The following is a 15,119-nucleotide window of genomic DNA, read 5'->3' as shown; positions in this document are numbered from 1 at the left end:
CTAGGGAGGGGGAACGGGGGGAGAGGGTTTTAAATTATAATATTCCGAGATGCAAATTCCAAGCTAATTTTACCTACAGCTTAGAGATACTGGTGAACTAAACCCAGCTCACTGACTGGAATAAGAAGGCCTCAGGCTTTAACCCCAGGTCTGTGTTGAGTTGGCTGATCTCGGGCACAGACTGGGGATTAGTCCATGGGATACGGAGGTGAAAAATCAGCCAGGGTTCCCACTTCCGATCACCATCCACTGATTTCCCCCCCAATCCCGAAGGGTGTGTGTGTGTGAACCGCAGGTGAGGACAGGTTTGAGCCTGGCTGTGTCAGCAACGTGGTGGAGAGCCTGCCAACATTCACTGACTGGGCTCACACATGGATATTGGACACCTGTACGGGCTCCATCATCTGGCCCTGTGACCCGCGCACCTCTGTGACAAGGGCCGTCGCCCTAGAATCGGACTCTTTCTTTCTGTCACTCACAATGTTGCCCAAGTAACTGAGCCACTCTGGCGCTTACACCAATCGTCTTTCGAGATGAACAGCTGGCGCGATGGGAGCGCTACCAGAGGGTTGCCCGCTGCCCGTGGAAGCAGCACCTTCAGGAGAGGAGATTGCGGAGAAACTGAGAGAAAATTGGATCAAAATAAAAACTTGCTTCCCTGATTTCTCAGCGGGTGAATACATCACGCAACATACGGGAATTGAGGGCAGACCTACTGTACAGCCGGCAGACGCTCCTAGACATCGGGGCCGACTGCGTGCGGCTCACACTCGGTGACATCGATCTGCCTCCCGACATCGCCCGACCCCCGGGACCAGCGTGGCGTCCTTCCCCAGCTGGAAGTCGGCGCAGACCGCGCAGGGAATGCAAGCAGAAGCGGGGTAAGAGGGCCGGTATCCAAAACAGGCTGAAGAGGGCCCCACACAAACCCTCCCTCCCTAGTATTTTCCTGGCCAACATCAGGTCACTAGAAAACAAAATGGATGAGATCAAACTTGATCTCTCCTCACAGAAAAGGACAAAGGAATGCTGCGCCATGATCTTCACAGAGACCTGGTTGAACAACGGCATCCCTGACACCACCATCGAGCTAGAAGGACGCACGGTCTTCCACGCCGACAGAACTGCAGACTCCGGTAAGAGCAAGGGAGGCGGTTTGTGCATTTACACCAACAATGCCTGGTGCACTAACACAGACATAATCGATAGATCCTGCTCGGCTGATTTGGAATTCCTCATGGTAAGGTGCAGACCCTTCTACCTGCCTCGGGAATTCACGGCTGTTATCATCACTGCGGTCTACATCCCACCACACGCTAATGCCAAACTAGCACTGAAGGACCTCTACAGGGCCATCAGCGAACAACAAACTGCGCACCCAGACGGAGCTTTTATCGTCGCGGGGGACTTCAATCACATAAACCTAAAAACTGTACTACCGAAATTCCACCAGAATGTCTCCTGCCCCACAAGAGGGGAGAACACACTAGATCAAGTCTACACGAGCATTGTAGACGCTTATAAGGCCATTCCCTGCCCCCACCTTGGGAAGTCTGACCACCTCTCCCTGTTTCTAGCCCCGGCATACAAACCGCTCATCAAAAGAGGGAGAACATCAGTGAGATCAGTGAAAGTATGGCCAGAGGGGGCAGTATCGGAGCTTCAGGATTGCTTCAAACTCACTGATTGGGGCATGTTTGCCCATAATGACATCGAGGAATACGCATCCACAGTGCTATTCTACATTAACAGCTGCATCGAGGTCGTCACGACCCATAAAAATATCAGGACATACCCCAACCAGAAACCCTGGATGAACGGAGAGGTCCGCTCGCTGTTGAAAGCACGCAACGCAGCATTTAAATCTGGCGACGCGGCGGCTTACAGTGCAGCTAGGACCAACCTAAAAAAGGGTATCAGGACTGCCAAAAGGAAACAGACACTGCGGATAGAGGATCATTTCCACAACAACTCGGACCCCCGGCGCATGTGGCAAGGCATCCAGTCCATCACTGACTACAAGGGCAAAAACACCAGCCCCCCAGTTAGCGATGCCTCCCTTCCGGAGGAGCTTAACAACTTCTACGCTCGCTTCGACAGGGACAACAGGGAGCCGGCTACCAAAGCCTTGCCACCCCCGGAAGACCAGGTGCTCACTCTGTCGACCTCCGACGTAAGGGGTGTTCTACGCGGAGTGAACACACGAAAGGCTGCTGGACCGGATAGCATCCCTAGACGGGTACTCAAGGAATGTGCTGATCAGCTGGCTGATGTCTTCACCGCCATCTTCAATCTGTCATTGGCCCAGGCAGTAGTCCCTACATGCTTCAAGACCGCTACCATTATTCCTGTGCCAAAACAAACGGCTGTGACGTGCCTGAACGACTATCGACCTGTCGCACTCACACCCATCATAATGAAGTGTTTCGAGAGACTGGTCCTGGCTCACATCAAAGCCAGTGTTCCCGCCTCTCTTGACCAACACCAGTTTGCCTATCATGCAAACAGATCAATGGAGGATGCAATCACAACTGCTCTACACTCGGCACTGAATCACTTAGATGGTAAGGAGACCTACATCAGAATGCTATTCATAGACTACAGCTCAGCATTCAACACTATCGTCCCCAACAAGCTGGCCACCAAACTCCACACTCTTGGCCTGAACACTTCCCTCTGCAACTGGACCCTGGACTTCCTAACAAACAGACCCCAGTCTGTCAAATTAGGTAACCACACCTCCCCCCCCCCCGACCCTGAACACGGGGGCCCCACAAGGATGTGTGCTGAGCCCCCTCCTCTACTCCCTCTTCACCCACGACTGTTCATGGTTCCAACACCATCATCAAGTTTGCGGATGATACCACGGTAGTAGGCCAGATCACCAACAACGATGAGTCAGCCTACAGGGAGGAGGTCCAGCATCTCGTGAAGTGGTGCGCCGACAACAACCTGGCCCTTAACATCAAGAAAACCAAAGAAATCATTGTGGACTTCAGGAAGTCTAAAGGCGGAAGTCACACCCCCATCCACATCAATGGGGCTGTGGTGGAAAGGGTGGACAGCTTTAAGTTCCTCGGAGTCCACATCACGGAAGACCTCTCCTGGTCTCTCAATACCTCCTCTCTGGTGAAGAAGGCCCAGCAGCGCCTATATTTCCTAAGGAGGCTGAAGGGATGTAACCTGTCACCCCTGATCCTCTCTAACTTTTACCGCTGCACAATAGAGAGCATCCTGACAAACTGTATCACAGTATGGCATGGCAGCTGTAGCTACTATGACCGGAAAGCCCTGCAGCGGGTAGTCAAAACTGCCCAATGCATTACCGGCACCCGGCTACCGACCATAGAGCACATATACCAGAAACGCTGTTTACGGAGGTCACGGTCCATCATCAAAGACCCTACCCACCCCAGCCACAGTCTGTTCGCCCTCCTGCCATCTGGGAGACGCTACAGATGCATTCGCACCCGAACGACCAGATTTAGGAACAGCTTCTTTCCCAGGGCTGTCATCCTACTGAACTCCACAAATAAACTCTAAAGCCTGCACATCTGCCAATGCACTTTATTATGGTTATGTTTATGTTAATGTATTACAAGCCAAATGTATGTTGAATGTTTAAATGTCTTAATCTAAATGTACACTCTCGGGAGCTGCAAGCCTACATTTCGTTGTACTGCACTTGTGCACTAACAATGACAATAAAAGTTGATTTGACTTGATACTGAGCCACGCAGACCAGGATGGTCACAAGCTGGTGCGATACAATCCGAATCTTCTGTACAGTAGCTCCTGACGACACTGTGTTCTATTTCCTAGTTGTAGTGTATGTATCTTTAAGAGAGAACTACTTTTACAGCTCCTGTATACTGTAGTACCGGCAGTGACCACACCTGTATATAAGCCTTGAGCATGCCTCTGTACCCCCAGTCTTGAGACTACCCTACTCCAGTAAACACCTGTTGATTGTTAAGTTACAGCATCCGTGTAGTTATTGAAAAACATCATACTCTCAGAAACACGGATCTAACAGTGGCGATGAGTGTCGATTCGAATCTACCTGCAACTCTGCAATTCCCTTCGAGGATTCGCTCCGGGAGGGCGGTGGAAGAAAGTCGAGGCCAGAAGCACGGGCGTCGACCACGAGCCACCGCCCAGTCGTCTGGCAGAGAGTGAACATCGCAGGGGAGGCTGTGGAGAGCCGGGCTTGGTTCCCCAGCCACGACGATCAGCAACAGACTGACAACAGGTACAGCGCAGACCCTTCCCAGTCAGCGGCGGCTGGAGCCGACCGACGGCAGAGAAAAAGCCGAGCAGCGTCGATGGGGTAAGAGAGAGGGTGAAGCGCACAGGGTGCAGCCGGGGGTTGAAAACCGAGCGGCGTCGAGGAAAAACAAAACAGAGAGAGAGAGGGTAAAGCAGCAGCCGGGTTCAGGACCGAGCGGCGGAAACGGGAAAGGCGCACAGAGAAAAACAAAAACGCGCAGAGCACAGCCAGGGCTCAAGGGCTGAACAGTGTCCGCGGGGAGAAGAAGGGAGAGCGCGGGAGACGTCATTGAGCCGCGGAGAAGAAGGAAGAGCGCGGGAGATGCCATTTTTAGAAGCCGCAGCGGAGAAGAAGGGCGAGCGCGGGAAGAAAGGAAAGCACGGGAGACGCCATTTTGTGCCAGCAGAGAAGAAGGGAGAGCGCGGGAGACGCCATTTTTGACAGTTAAATCACACCCAGGGATGCCGAAGAGTGGCAGTATCTCTACGTTCGACAATGAAGTCGAAGATTGGGCGACATATGTGGAACGTATTGAGGTGTACTGCAGGGCGACTGAAGTGCCAGATGCTAGGAAAGCACTGGTTTTGTTAAATTCCATGGGTGCAAAAACTTATGGGTTACTGTGAAACCTAATAACCCCAGAGAAGCCCGTGAATAAGAATTTTGAAAGCATAGTAGAAATTCTACAGGGCCACTTAAACCCCACACCGCTGCTGATAGCAGAAAGATTTAAGTTCCATAAAAGGAACCAACATAAAGACGAAAGCAATGCTGAGTACTTAACGGAACTGCGCAAGCTATCGAAACACTGCCAGTTTGGAGTGGGACTAGCAGATACATTAAGGGACAAGTTTGTGTGTGGGCTTCAAAGTGAGGGAACCCCGAAACGGCTTCTATCAGAAACGGATCTTACGCTGGACAAGGCTTTCAGCATGGCAGTATCACACGAAGCAGCCGCAAGGGGCGCTGCAGAGATACAACGGAGACCACAAGAATATGGCACCAATGAAATGTCCTATGGAACAGGGAAGTGTTATTGCTGCGGCAGAACAACACACGACCAGAAGGATTGTTGGTTCAAGGACCAAGTGTGCAGACCGTGTGGAAAAGCAGGACACATAGCAAGAGTCTGCAGGTCTGGGAAGAAAACCAACAGCAAGAAATCTCCACAGGAGAAGTACAAAAAGGTACATAAGGTGATGGACAGTAGTTCAGATGAACAGAAAAGTGATACAGACTCCGGAAGCAAGGAGCTGGGTTGTCTGAAACTACATAAGGTAACCAAAATGGAGGATCACCAGACTATCTGGGTTACACTCAAGATAGACGGAGTCCAAGTGAAAATGGAATTGGACACAGGATCAGCCCTAACAGTCATAAACCAAAGGGACTACAAGCGGCTATTTTCACATATACCCTTGAAAGCTACAGAGATTGTCTTGAAGATGTACACGGGGCAAAAAGTCTACCTCAAAGGAAAAATAAGGGTGAAAGTGATATACAAAGGCCAGGAAATACCTAAAATGGACCTATATGTATTGCCAGATGGAGGACCACCACTACTAGGACGTGAATGGATCCGGAAGATACAATTAGATTGGCATTCCATACAGGCACTGAAGGTTGAGGCCAAAAAGGATGACGACGTCACACCTGGACGACTGTCAAAAATGCTAACTGACGCAAAAGAAGTGTTCCAGGAGGGACTCGGAACACTAAAAGGCATAACAGCAACGATTAAAATAGAGGAAAATGCAAGCCCAAAGTTTCTTAAGGCCAGACCAGTGCCTTATGCGATCAGACCAGCTGTTGAAGCAGAGCTGGAAGGGTTGGAACGTTCAGGAGTACTGTCCAAAGTAGACTGGAGCGAGTGGGCTACGCCCATCATTCCTGTAATGAAGAGGTCGTTGAGTAATACGCCTGAGGAACCAAAGAAGGTCCGCATCTGTGGGGATTTTAAGGTGACTGAACCCAGTCCTTCACATGGTACAATATCCGCTTCCACGAATTGAGGATATTTTCGCCTCGCTATCTGGAGGTAAACACTTCACCAAAATTGATCTAGCCCAGGCGTACTTGCAAATGGAGGTAGAAGAAGCCTCGAAACAATACCTCACGATCAACACTCATAAAGGTCTCTACCAATACAACCGGCTGGTGTTCGGGGTAGCATCGGCTCCGGCGATTTGGCAAAGGGCGATGGATCAAGTCCTGCAAGGGATTCCAGGGACCCAGTGTTATTTGGACGACATCCTGGTCACGGGCGAAAATGACAGTGATCACCTCGCCAACCTGGAGAAGGTGCTCACCAGATTAAAGGAATATGGGCTACGAGCTAATCGCCGCAAGTGCGAGTTTTTCCAGAAGCAGATCTCGTATTGTGGCCACGTTATCGATGAAGAGGGGTTACATAAGTCCCCTGAAAAGATTGAGGCAGTAGTCAAGGCTCCAGCACCGGAAAATGTGTCACAACTGAGGTCGGTCCTCGGGCTGGTAAACTACTACCATAAGTTCTTACCAAATTTGTCTACGGTATTACACCCACTGAACACCCTACTGCAAACAGGGGTACCATGGAAGTGGAATGACGAACGTAAACGAGCTTTCCAGAAGTGCAAAGAATTGATCACATCGAAACAGGTGTTGGCCCATTTCAACCCAGCACCACCAATTCGTTTGGCATGTGATGCATCACCCTATGGTATTGGAGCGGTGCTGTCGCACAAATTCCCAGACGGGTTGGAGAGGCCAGTAGCCTTTGCGTCTCGGTCACTAACCTCAGCCGAGCACAACTACACCCAGATTGACAGGGAGGCCCTCAGCCTAGTATGGGGAGTAAAAAAATTCAACCACTATCTGCATGGGCAGAAGTTCACCTTGCTGACTGACCACCAACCACTTGTCTCCATCTTTAATCCAAAGAAGGGCGTTCCGGTGATGACTGCACAACGGTTACAAAGATGGTCCCTGTTTCTAGGGGCGAATCAATATGAAATAGAATATAAAGGCACAAAACAGCATGGAAATGCTGATGGGCTATCACGCCTGCCACTGCCTACTGTGGAGGAAGCACCAGCAGTGGACCCTATCGAGATATTTTATTCGTCAATAATTGAACGATTGCCAGTAACGAACACGGATATAGAGAAGGAGACCCGCAATGATCTGACGCTGTCTCGGGTGTATGATTTGACGGTGAGGGGATGGCCAACACATGGCGACTCACTGTTGCCAGCATTCTCATCCAGAAGAGAACAGCTGTCGGTATGCCAGGGGACAGTGATGTGTGGATCCAGAGTGGTGATTCCACCCAAGTTAAGGGAGAGAGTGCTCAATGAGCTTCATGAAGGTCATCTGGGAGGGGTGAAAATGAAAAGCCTTGCTAGGGCTTATGTGTGGTGGCCGGGAATCGATCAACAAATCGAGAACCTAACCAAGAGCTGCTCAGGATGCCAGAAGCTCCAAAATGCACCACCACATGCCCCTCTACACCATTGGGAGTGGCCATCCTCTCCATGGCAACGGGTGCATATTGATTTTGCTGGTCCATTCATGGACTCAATGTTCTTAATAGCAGTGGATGCTCACTCGAAATGGCCTGAGGTGATAAAAATGTCCTCAACCACTACAGAGAAAATGATTGCAGTCCTACGGACCATTTTTGCCAGGAACGGCTTGCCAGAGCAGATTTGTTCTGATAATGGACCACAGTTTGTGTCCGAAGAGTTTCGGAAATTTATGAGAAGGAATGGGGTAAGGCATTACACATCCGCCCCGTATCATCCAGCCACAAATGAATTGGCTGAGAGGTTCGTACAAACCTTTAAAAAGGCGATAAAGGCCATGTGCGACAATGAAATTCCACTACAGCATAAGGTGGACAATTTCTTATTAGCCTACAGAAATGCGACACATGCAGTTACCAACCAGACCCCGGCCATGATGTTCTTTAACCGAAGGTTGTGATCTTGTCTGGATTTGCTCAGACCAAATGTGCGAAGAAATGTTGAGGATAAACAATTCCAGCACATCAATGAGAAGCCGACAAGGAGCTTCAACGTAGGACAACCAGTCATGGCCCGTGACTACCGAACAGAGAAATGGCAACCCGGAACGATATGCACAAGGCAGGGGCCATTAATGTACACAGTGGATGTCGGGGAGAACATTGTGAGACGCCACGTCGATCAGATCTTAGCGTCACAGGAACGAGTCAACCCCATGTCTCGCGTACCTGGGGATGAACCCGACATACCGGTAGCATCTACCTCAGAACCAGTAGCAGTGGAAACCGATGAATTAACCGACGAAAAGGGGCCAGAATCGCCTCCGCACCAAGAACAAGAACCGCAGGAAAGGCGCTATCCCGAAAGGATCAGGAAGCCGCCCCAAAAACTGAATCTATAAATGGACTATTGTTGTTTAATGTGCATGTTAAAGTGTTAATTGTTATTTGAATATTATGGGTATTGCTAATCTAAAAGGGGAGGAATTGTAGTGTATGTACCTTTAAGAGAGAACTACTTTTACAGCTCCTGTATACTGTAGTACCGGCAGTGACCACACCTGTATATAAGCCTTGAGCATGCCTCTGTACCCCCAGTCTTGAGACTACCCTACTCCAGTAAACACCTGTTGATTGTTAAGTTACAGCATCCGTGTAGTTATTGAAAAACATCATACTCTCAGAATCACGGATCTAACACTAGTAACTGGCCATGACATCAAAAGTTTAATACATGTTTAAGAAACACGTTTTACCAACAGGAGCAGATCAGTCACATACTAGTCTGACCAGTGCTAGTCCTGATTGTTTACCCAACCCTGTTATAATAAATCTGCATCAACAATCAGCCTGGTCTGGCTCTGCTTAATTAGATTTATTCCTATTTAGAACTGCATAGGCTGAATAGAATTACCCTTTCAATCATAACTCACGAGGGAAACTATCAAAAGGAGTTAGTGCTGGCAGTTGGAACCTCAAGCTTAAATTTGTGAGTTTATCATTTAATAAATGGTAACTGGAAACAGCTACAATATGAAACCAGATCTCCCTGTCAAACAAAAAGTTCCAGAGGGAACTGCAGCCAGTCCACAACTCTGACAATACCGCCTCCTGTCGGGAGAGGGAGGAACTGCATCCAGTCCACAACTCTGACAATACTGCCTCCTGTGGGGAGAGGGGGGAACTGCAGCCAGTCCACAACTCTGACAATACCGCCTCCTGTCTGGAGAGGGGGGAACTGCAACCAGTCCACAACTCTGACAATACTGCCTCCTGTCTGGAGAGGGAGGAACTGCAGCCAGTCCACAACTCTGACAATACTGCCTCCTGTCTGGAGAGGGAGGAACTGCAACCAGTCCACGACCCTGACAATACCTCCTCCTGTCGGGAGAGGGAGGAACTGCAGCCAGTCCACAACTCTGACAATACTGCCTCCTGTCTGGAGAGGGAGGAACTGCAGCCAGTCCACAGCTCTGACAATACCGCCTCCTGTCGGGAGAGGGAAGAACTGCAGCCAGTCCACGACTCTGACAATACCGCCTCCTGTCGGGAGAGGGAGGAACTGCAGCCAGTCCACAGCTCTAACAATACCGCCTCCTGTCTGGAGAGGGAGGAACTGCAGCCAGTCCACGACTCTGACAATACCGCCTCCTGTCGGGAGAGGGAGGAACTGCAGCCAGTCCCCGACTCTGACAATACTGCCTCCTGTCGGGAGAGGGAGGAACTGCAGCCAGTCCACAACTCTAACAATACTGCCTCCTGTCGGGAGAGGGAGGAACTGCAGCCAGTCCACAACTCTGACAATACTGCCTCCTGCCGGGAGAGGGAGGAACTGCAACCAGTCCACGACTCTGACAATACCGCCTCCTGTCTGGAGAGGGAGGAACTGCAGCCAGTCCACGAATCTGACAATATTGCCTCCTGTCGGGAGAGGGAGGAACTGCAACCAGTCCACAGCTCTGACAATACTGCCTCCTGCCTAAAGTTTAAAGCTAATATCTTCAGGAGAGGAGGGGATTAGAGCTGTGTTACTCACTTCACTAAAGAAGAAAGAACTTGCATTGGCGCCTTTCACAACCTCAGGACATCCTAAAGTGCTTTACAGCCAATGAAGTACTTTTTGAAGTGTAGTCAGTATATTGTAATGTAGGACATGTGGCAGCCAATTTTGCGCACAGCAAGATCCCACAAACAGCAATGAGATAATGACCAGATAATCTTTCTTAGTGATATTGGATGAGGGATAAATGTTGACCAGGGGACACTGATGAGCACTCCCCTGCTCTTCTTTGAATAGTGCCATGGGATCTTTTATGTTCACCTAAGTGGGCAGACTCGGCCCCAGTTTAAAGTCTCGTCCAAAAGGCGGCACCTCCAACAGTGCAGCACTCCCTCAGTACTGCACTGGAGTGTCAGCCTAGATTTCTGTGGTCAAGCCTCTGGAGTGGAAACTATGAACCCACAACCTTCATGACCTAGAGGTGAGAGTGCTACCCACTGAGCCACGGCTGACACCTAAAGTGTGTAGGGGGTTTCACTTGCTCGTTCTGGTTTCCTACCAGGCTTCGTGCAATAATTACCCTTGAGTGGTTCGACCCACTCTTCCCTACGGTTCTAGACCTTGGACTTAGGTGCAGGGAACTGTAGTGCAGAGAAAGACTCAATAGACCAGGTTGAATAGCACGAAATGGATGCTTTTATTATTAAACAGTTTGCAGCATTATAGAATACATGTCATGAGCACAGATTAAAGTAACTACAAGCATGCACATATCTATAAACTTAACTCTATGGAAATGGGAAACACACGGCACATCGTAAAAGGGGAAACACATTACGATTACCCTTAACCCCCTCCCCTAGACCTAAACTAAGTTTCGACTTGAGGAACTCGGGATCATGCTCACCACTTTCAGATTTGCGAAAAGAGGATTCGCAGCCTTTTGGCACAGCTTTCCGTCGTCACGTGGATTTGGAAACTTCTGGCGCAGTTTGTTTTTCTTACGCGATGAAGCAGCAGATACAGCCTTGATGAGCGCTCGTCATGGATGAATCCGTTAACCCTGTGTTACCTTTACTGAAAGGCTGCCGAAGAACTGGATGCACCTTGGAGACTCTGCTACCGATGTGATGTTGTAGAAATGGATGCACATGGAAGGTCCGTTACCGAATGGGATGTTGAGGCACTGGAGTGCTAGGCCCGGAGTGTCCTTTTCTCCGGCCTGGATTGTCGTTTTTCCCGAGGGTGTCTTCTCCTTCGGCCTGGGTCGTCGATGATCTCCCGACAAAGGTACCCGGGCCACCCTCCTTCGCCTTCCCGTCGTGGCCGAGCCTTGTTTGGCCGAAGAGTCCGTCCCGAAGCGTTCTCAAAAGAAGAGACGTCCTGAATCGAATCGTAACTACTGAATCGTGTTCCCGAAGCGTGAATCTGAAGCGAAGCGTACTGATGGACCTTTCAATCCACAGTTATACCTTTTTGGGACAGTCTTATCTCCCGCCAAATCATAGTCCAGTCTTTGTAATATTTTTGGCGGGCAGAAATCTCTGCAGGGGCGCTTTGTCTTTGTAACGGGAGCTGGTGATAGCTTAACTGGTCTTCCTGGGCCGATAATGTCTTTTTCTTTGTCACCGTAACTCAGTTCGTATATTGATCGGTTTGGAGATTGCCCTTGATGGCTGTTAAACGGTTTTCCTTTGTACAGCAAATGGGTTTAAGTGTTCATTCAATTGTCCGCCCATTTCTTGATGGGCCTCATCCTGTTACCCAAAACTGTCCTGTACTTAGAATCTAATTAGTATGTATGCTCAGTTCCCTGAGTTTCGGTTTCCCGATACTGGCTTTTGCGGGCTTACTGTCCTCAATCCACAAGCCTGTCTGGCTTGCAGTAACAGAAATCAAATGGTCCCAGAAACTGATCACGAGGTCCGGCGGCCATTTTGTATGCCCTTTTATCAAAGGTATTTCTGTACAAGCTTCTTTTGGTCAATAAACTGTCTTATTAACCCTATTTTCTTGCGTGATTAATTACTGAAAATTTTGAATCTTACAAGTGATGGAGTTTATGGCCAGACTGCCATACAATTCTCTACTCTTCATTTCCATTCCTTTGAAATTGCCCACTGTGGGATTGTCTTCATGACTTTTTTATGAAAAAAAGGGAAGACTCCTAAGAAGTAATGGTTAGGTGACATCAAGCTTAAATTTTAAAAGTAGATTGTAACTGGAAGGGAAAGCTAAGATAAGGAGCTCCACAGATGCGCGATGTTGGCCGGGACCCTCGGTCCGTGTGGCTCAGTATTGCAGCAGGAGTGATGTTGGCCGGGACCCTCGGTCCGTGTGGCTCAGTATTGCAGCAGGAGTGATGTTGGCCGGGACCCTCGGTCCGTGTGGCTCAGAGTTGCAGCAGGAGTGATGCTGGCCGGGACCCTCGGTCCGTGTGGGTCAGAGTTGCAGCAGGAGTGATGTTGGCTGGGACCCTCGGTCCGTGTGGCTCAGAGTTGCAGCAGGAGTGATGTTGGCCGGGACCCTCGGTCCGTGTGGCTCAGTATTGCAGCAGGAGTGATGTTGGCCGGGACCCTCGGTCCGTGTGGCTCAGTATTGCAGCAGGAGTGATGTTGGCCGGGACCCTCGGGCCGTGTGGCTCAGTATTGCAGCAGGAGTGATGTTGGCCGGGACCCTCGGTCCGTGTGGCTCAGAGTTGCAGCAGGAGTGATGTTGGCCGGGACCCTCGGTCTGTGTGGCTCAGAGTTGCAGCAGGAGTGATGTTGGCCGGGACCCTCGGTCCGTGTGGCTCAGAGTTGCAGCAGGAGTGATGCTGGTCGGGACCCTCGGTCCGTGTGGGTCAGAGTTGCAGCAGGAGTGATGTTGCAAAGCCGCTGAGACACAAGCCGGCCATAAATGTCACCATTCGTTTATGTTTTTCAAAGTTCAGCTCTGAAGCAATACACAATCGGGGCAATTAAGGTGGGCAATAAATGTGGCTTTGTCGGTGTTACCCGAATCCCAAGAACAAATTTAAAAACTGCATCGAAATTGTGTCTGGGCCTCCAATTATGGTCTGCCCGGCTATGGGATGTCGACCAAACTTTGATTCAGTGCTGGTCCCTTTTTTCTTCTTCTTCGCCAGCAAAAGAAGACAAGGCAATGTTTATAAGGAGGCGGGGTTATCCCAGCTTCCATATAACAAGTGAAAGGAGCCCTCCTGAAATCGAACCGGATGGGGAGGCGCCTGGCCTCCATTCAGTGACATGATTGAAATCAGGAGCTCGCTGTGGGGGGAACTGCTGCACAGGACCCACGTCACATCACTCCTGTCGTAGCACTCGACAGAATGATCCCTCGAGCCAGACATTCGCTGGGATTGTGGCCCTCCACAAACAGTTACAAAGCAATACTGGTGATGGGAGGAGGTGGGATAGGGCTGAGCTTTCTTCAGTGCCCCAGTTAAGTAACCTGAATGGAGAATGAAGAGGGGAAGTCCCAGGCTACTTACCGCTGCTTTGTGGACAGCTCAGGAATAAGGCAGAGGGACACGAGTCGCTCTAAGCAGCTGTTGAAGCTTTTTTAGATGGAACATAACCAACTGCAAGTCCGTATGTCCTGTCTGCTGCTCATGTTCTTTCAGTATTCAGTTCTTTGTATTTGTTGCTTTCTGAAGCTACAGCTGAACAACCCCTAGGCACTGAAGGTATTGATAGAAAGAAACCTGCCAAGAAGTACATTAGTGCCATTTCAGATCTCTTTCTTCTTAGTCATATCTATATTTCTTCTTTCTCCCCTTCTATCTCTCTCTCTCGGTTGGGGTATACTGTGGTTCCATGGGTGCCCTCCCCTCCAGTACCTCACCTTTATGTGTGAAGCTAGACAATGAGCGCTGAAGGGATATTACCAAGGCCAAGCCTGTCTCCTCACTGGACAGCTGTGCACACTCACTTTACAGTAGGGGATCACCCAATACTGACAGGAGCGTGACTCTTGGCTGCTTTCCACCCCCCCCCCCACCCCTCTTAGGTGTGGAGCACTGAGGCCAATTGCAGCACGTGACTGAGATCAGGTAGCTCAACACAGACTCAAAGTCAAGCCTGGGACCTTCTGCTCTATTTGTCTTCATGCTCTTGGGGTGAACGTCCTCTTCTGCTCAGTAAGGGTCGGACTTTTCACTTGTTTATTCACCGCGTTGGGGTGTGTGGGACGTTGCCTGTGCAGGACGATTGTCACCATTCACAAATCACTGCACTCCAGAAAATAATTCACGGTGCCAAGTGCCTTGAGAAGTTTTGGCGACATGATATAAGTGCAGATATTTCTTTTTTAACACAGGAACAAAGTTCCACCATCCAGATACTGTGTTGCATGAGCCTCATCTGATCATTTCCCATTTTTATCAACACCCAAAACCCACATCCTTCTACTCCTTGCTGAATGCAGAATTGAACCCAACTCTTGAAAATTCCAACCCCCTCAGTATTTCCCTTTTTTTAAATTGGAAAATTTTGGAAAATTTGGGTGAAGGGCCGAGGGTCCAGAGTGCAGGACGCACCGAGGCTAGAAGGACAGAAGACAAACTAAACCAAGAAGTTAGGTGAGCCCCCCAGCTTGCGTTTTAAAAGCCTTTCGATGGTCGGAGGAAGGGAAGGGTGAGGGACGGAAGGAGTTCTACGGTTCAGAGGTCATGGGAAAGAATGTCAGAGTAGGAGATGGTGCGCTATGTCTTGGGCAGTGCAAAACGGGCGATAGTGAATTGACCGCTCATTTTACACCGTGCCTGATATTCTTTTCCAGGAGCAGGGAAGTTATTCCTCGGTGGCCTGGCCAATATTTATCCCTCAATCAACATCACAAAA

Source organism: Somniosus microcephalus, chromosome 25 (assembly GCF_052327205.1).
Source record: "Somniosus microcephalus isolate GS21.2 chromosome 25, FLI_Smic_1.0, whole genome shotgun sequence".
NCBI classification, from domain to species: Eukaryota; Metazoa; Chordata; class Chondrichthyes; order Squaliformes; family Somniosidae; genus Somniosus; species Somniosus microcephalus.
Note: the sequence above shows the minus strand (reverse complement) of the source record.